At 48.9% G+C, this 6,000-nt stretch overlaps 1 pseudogene; it reads left to right on the top strand.

Annotated features, from left to right (window-relative positions):
• The first annotated feature begins 382 nt into the window (after window positions 1-382).
• LOC113407649 lies at window positions 383-492 on the top strand (annotated as a pseudogene).
• The last annotated feature ends 5,508 nt before the right edge of the window (window positions 493-6,000 follow it).

Genomic DNA, 6,000 nt, shown 5'->3' with positions numbered 1-6,000 from the left:
CCTACACACCCTCATACTCTGACTTTGGGAGTGACCAGATCTGCTGCCTCCTCCCAGCAATTCACAGAAATTACACACACACACACACACACACACTCAGCAACATGGGACCAGGAAATTCTCTTTCAGTCCTCCAGCTGCTGATCATATTTACACCCCTCTCCTCAGTCTGCAGCGTTGCCAACTTTCGTGATCTGTTTTTGTTTTTCTTAAATCCCCAGCTGCTGGAGACATGTGATTGTGAGAATCTCAGCCTTTTATTATGACAAAAAAAGTTTCTAGTCCTCATGGTTGCAGAGAAAAGCTTGAAAATGTTACCTGAATGCACCCTAAAGGCTCAGAAAAATGGAAGGCAAATAAAAAGAATCCCCCAATGTAGTATATCGCTTCTCGGCTCTCTATGAGCTAAGATCAAGCGTAGTACCTGTTCTTTACAACTCATGATTTGTAAGCCATTCTCATGCTTTTGGGGGGCCTGATTTGTGATCTTTGAACACGCGGGATACACAGTGATGAGACCATGGCTGGAACCAGCTGGTGAGCGTTATGGGACGTGTGAACCCAGCAATGCCAAATCCACTGGCAGTGCACAGAATGACTTTGGCAGCTGCCTCCCATCTTTAGTCCACGCAGAACTTTCCCCCCAGGCTGCAGGTTGGCCAGGAGCGAAATTTCATCTTCAATCCTTGGTTCAGAAATGTGAAGGTGGAAAAAGAGAGTTGGAACAATAATCAAGTGGAGACTCGTGAATCATAACAAATAATGGCCCTAAACTATAGGGACTGTCATCAGGTGCTGCCACCGTGAACAAAACCAGACCCAGAGCAAGAGACAGGCCTTTTTAGCACTGAACAGCAGGCAGCATTTGCATATTAAAGAATCTGTAGCATTAAGATGAAGTGCTTTTGTTTAGGGAACAACAACAGACATGAATAACTACAATTACATCAGAGGAAGCAGTATCCGTGGCAGCATCTCCTTAGCAGCTGTGTATCAACGCCACTTGATGAAATTATCCAGCAATGCACTCTAGGGCGCTACAAAGCCAGAGAGGGGGACTCAGGTGGGCCCATGCTAGGCCTGTTGCCCCAATTTCTCCTCCATTGCAAGCGCCAGTTCAGCTTCCCTCTACTGTCGATGGGCTGCCAGCATTTTAATCATCGCGTCCATTGCTATCACTGTGGAAGCTGAACTGGTGGGAAGTTTGGAGCAAAGAAGCCTTGTGTAGACAAGGCCTCAGGCGCTGGTTGGCCGCTGAAGAGGAACAGCCACAAGCACTGTGGGCTGAGTCCACCCAGAGTCCACAGCTGCTTCCGCTGGGGGGCCCTGAGAGCAGAAATGCTGTCAGCATCAGATGACCACATCCTCCTGCGGGGGCCAGTGCAGCACAGAACGTGGGGGGGTTCGGCTGGGAAGGGCAGTCCCCTCAGTAGCCTGTGTTGGTGGGGTTGTAGAGAAGCCTACTATGCCTTCCCCACTATAACCTCCTGCCTTGCGCAGGCATGAATTCATACTAGGTGAGAGCAGGTCGTGCTATTGCTCCTCCTCCTGCCCGCAGATACTGTTCTGGCCCAAGGAGTTCTGGGAAATTGCCGCCCTGCGCGTGTTTCTCTAGCCAGCTCTGTGGAAAGACTTTGTCATCAACAGAGGCACACCAAAGCCCTACTGCTGGGAAGATTTGAACAGTGTGTGAAGCCGAATGGTTATTACCACTTGAATTACAGTAGCATGTAGGGTGGGTCTGGGCTAGGCATGGCACATACCCATGCGGGGGTGGGGGGAGAGTCCTTCCCTGCTCTGAAGAGCTTATTATGGAAATAGACAAAGAGTGGAAGGGGAAACAGAGGCACAGAGGATTTGCTGTACTCCTTGAGCTCAGGGAAGTTCCAGTATACGCCAGGGAATTGGCAGGTAACCCAGTGTGTGCTAGGAGGTTAGAGGGAGGAGGGCACTTGAAACTAAACAAATAAATAAGAGTGATCAGGCCTCCTGTGAACTCCCAGTGCAGGTTATTTAAAGGGACATTGTCAAGGTCAGCAGTGGCCCACAATGTGATCCACTGTTTAGTTATAATGGATTTGTTTGAAAAGTCCATGTGATTGTGTAGGGCTTTTCAGAACAAACACTTCACAGCTCTTTTGTCTAAATAAAAAAACAATGCCACCAGTTTAGTATCTGGGACTAAGCACTCTACAATAACAGACCACGGCTCTCAGCCTAGAACTCACCAGCAAGCCTACAGCATGCACAGCCCAGAACTCCTGAGCAGCCATACATTATTAAACTAGGACCTGCAAAGTGCTCCCAAGTCACCCTACAATAACAAACTAGTGTTGACAGCCCAACGCTCATTATCAGCTCTATATGAACAAGCCCATTGACACACACAGTAACCAGTCCCAGGTCACTACCACAGCTCAGAGTTTGTTGTTCTGTGTGATCCTGTTACTATTTCACCACACTGAAGAACCAGCTGTCGTATGGGAAGTGGGGAGCGAGAGGGGCACCCCTCCCCCACAGTGCTAGCTGGCTGACAGTGCTGCTGAGTCTCGGGAGAGGAAATAGGACGGGGTCAGACTGCGCTTTTTAATTATAGGTTCATGTGGTGGTGTGAAACTGCACTGCCTGGGCAACATTGAACCAGGGAGGTAGGTGAAGCTGGAATGGGGGAGACTTGATGGTCTCGCCCCCCTTTGGGGTGGTAAGAGGGAGCAGGCCTTGCACTCACTCAGGAGAGCACAGGGACTAATTGCATGCAGGGCACTAGGGAAAGGAGCTAATCTGGCCCTGTATTTGCAGGGCTGACTCGCTCATTCGAGAGCTTTACGTGGGGCAAGGGGAGTTCTCTGCTTTAGCTGAGTTTCCTCCCACCCTCTGCATGAGCCATGCCCCTGCCACCTCTGCACCTGATGCAGCCTTGGCACCGAATTACCCCCCTTCCAGCCAGCAGGAGACACATAAGACTATTAGGGATTAATTCCAGGACTGTTAAGTAAGGCTATTTGGGGAAGCTAAATAGCTAAGCACTAGTTAGCAGAATCTTTAGCAGAAAAGTAATGGCCCCCGGTGCTCAGGTCCCTGTCAGGCTGTCCCACGCCCACGGCTTCTCACACACAAATATCAGCCTTGCCAATGCTAACAAGGACAGAGTGATTGCAGAGCCCAGTGCTGATAGCTACCCTAAACTCTGACAACCTCTCCCTCTTCCCCTGCTATCCCAGACACCAGGAATCCGTATTCCAGATCGAAATGTACGCTGCTCACCATCCAAGCGACACGGACAGGCAAAGAGTTCTCTGGACTCTGTGCTTGGACATCAGTGTCACGCTGCCTCAACGCAGTCTCTTGGGCGAGTGCCTCTCTCGCGGGCTTTTCACCACAGCTGGGTGGCCGGCTTCCACCGCTCTGAAGCAGCTATTTAGAAACAGTTTCAAAGGCCACATTTTCAAAAGCGGAGGCTCCTGGTAAAGGTCTGTTCCCTTTCCTGATTCAAGAGCCATTTAAAGGGGCCCACATCACTGCCAGGAAACAAGCATGAGCGACAACCAAAGAAAAGACACAATAAAACACACACACATACACTACATGGAAGGCAAAGAGTGACACCGAACAAGCAAAGATACACAAGGAAGGAAACCTCCCCACCCGGAGAAGCAAGGGGAGTGTCATTGGCAAGAGCTGAGGGGGATAGCCCCGCCGTGGGTGAAGGGCCCAGTGCAGGGGAATGTAACCTTGGCTCCAGCGGGTGTGTAAGGGGAATACACCCATGCTGAGGGAGACAGATTCAATAGGGAAGGAAGGACCCACTGAAAGGAAACTGTCTATCTAGGGTTGGACACTTCTGAGGCCTTCATCATCACAGTACCTGAGCACATTCTTTAACAATTTATCCTCCTAACACTCCTCTCATCTGGGACCTGAGGTACAGAGAGGCTAAATGACTCACCCTAGGTCACATAGGAAGTCTGTGGCAGCACAGGTCTCCCAAGGGCTAGGCTAGGGCACTAACCACTGGACCATTGTTCCTCTCTCTGTGGCATTGCACAGAGTGAGGAGAAGAGGGTGGGGGATAGTCCCATGGCAGGGGTGAAACATAGAGTGGTGGGGGTAGGGTCAGCTATTTTTATCATTTGTATTACCGGAGCATCTTGGAGCCCCAGTCATGGACCGGGCCCCAGTGCGCTAGGAGCCGTGCATACATAGCACAAAAATAAAGACATCGCTGCCCCAAGGAACTTACAAGGGGGAAAAAACAACCAAAGGAGGTAAGGCACCCAGGATTCACTTAGAGCAGCTCCTGGTGCTACATGTTATGCTAGCAGCAGAACTGTCTGTCAGCAATCCACTGAGCTCAGTGTGGGTGGGGGTAGGGTGTGAGTTATTTTGAATGGAAGAGCTGTATTTACCTTTCCTAGCCTGTTCTGAAATTCTCCACCAACATTCCTTCTGCTGGCTAGGGAACAAGTCCAGCAAGAGCACAAGCAGGCTGGTTCGGACTCTGCCCTGGGCACAAGGCGAGAAAAATCTGGCATTTGTTCCCCAGCCTGTGTGAAGTTGGCTGGAGTTGTCCAGTCCATAGCAGATAGATATCCACAAAGGCATAAGAAGGATTGGAAGGGGCAGGCAGGCGGAACTGCTCATGAACTCCTGGATGTGATTGCTCCAGGACGCGGTGGAAGCACACTGGCGGGCAAAGCAGGATGACCCTTGCATCAATGCAGGCTAGTTTGTGCTGTGCCTACTGTGTGGACAAAGCCAGGGCCGGCTCCAGGCACCAGCTGAGCAAGCAGGTGCTTGGGGCTGCCAAGGGGAAGGGGCGGCATGTTGGGCTCTTCGGCGGCAATTCGGTGGAGGGTCCCTGTAGTCGAATTGCCGCCGAAGAAGAAAGCGGCGCGGTGGGGCTGCCGCCGATCGTGATCGTGGCTTTTTTTTTTTTCCTGCCGCTTGGGGCGGCAAAAACCCTGGAGCCGGCCCTGGACAAAGCAAGAGTTAATTCTCCAAAGCTGACGACATGGCCCCTTTTGCCAGCACTAGATCCATTTCAAAACCCCAAGATAGATGTCAATTTTTTGCACAACTGAGAAATTTGCCTAAAGGTTCATTTGGTGGAAATTTCATTTTCCTCTTAAATAAATCATTTGTAGTTAAAACAGCATTAGCGCTTCTGGGGGTTTCTTCATTAGCTACCATCAAGTCAATAGGCAGCTGATGAGAAGCTTTCTGCAAGGTGGATGCGAGAGGGAGACAGGGGACTGGAGCATCATGTTTTCCTATTAGGATGTGAATGATAAAGAATTAAAGTTCAATTCTCAAGAAATCAGTCGTGGCCAGCCATTAATGATCACCTTGGTAGCACTCTAATGAGTGGCTACAAACTGCTGTACCGAAGGATTTAATTAGATTAATACATGTGCCATTGTCCATTGCCCGGTAGGTAATCATTAGTTTTTGCACCAATGGGATTACAGATGACATTCTGTTTAATTGCTGTTTCTTTTCCATTTTCTTTCTTTTAAAGATTCTTTCCTCCAAAGATTTTTCCCCCCATGTGCTAACATAGCCTAAATGTTACCCAGGGAATTCCAAGTATGAAAGTACTCCCAAAACAGGTTTATATGATTCAACTGACCTTTAATATTTATTTTGCCTCTGTCAAAGAGAATGTTAGCCCATCCGAGAGAGATTTTGAAGGTGATTAGGAGCAGAGTATTGAAAAGTCTATTTGTTGCATTCTCTGAAGTCAAGGGATGAATCCAACTTTGCATTTTGTTTAGTGTTTTGTTTTTTGTAAGGGGAAATGCCAATAAGAATTTTAATGTGAAACTCAAAAAGCAGACTCATGAAGCTCCAATACAGTCTGTGGGCCCATTTTCAAACATTGGTGTTTAATTAATCACTCACATTGGCACTTGGGAGCTCAGTTTCATAGATTTTAGGCCTAGAAGGGACCATAAATTCATCTATTCTGATCTCCAAAGATCCCATCATTTTCATTACTGC

This window comes from Terrapene carolina, unplaced genomic scaffold, assembly GCF_002925995.2.
Source record: "Terrapene carolina triunguis isolate 2854851 unplaced genomic scaffold, T_m_triunguis-2.0 Scaffold233, whole genome shotgun sequence".
Classification (NCBI taxonomy): Eukaryota; Metazoa; Chordata; order Testudines; family Emydidae; genus Terrapene; species Terrapene triunguis.
This window is presented reverse-complemented; position numbering and strand designations above follow the sequence as displayed.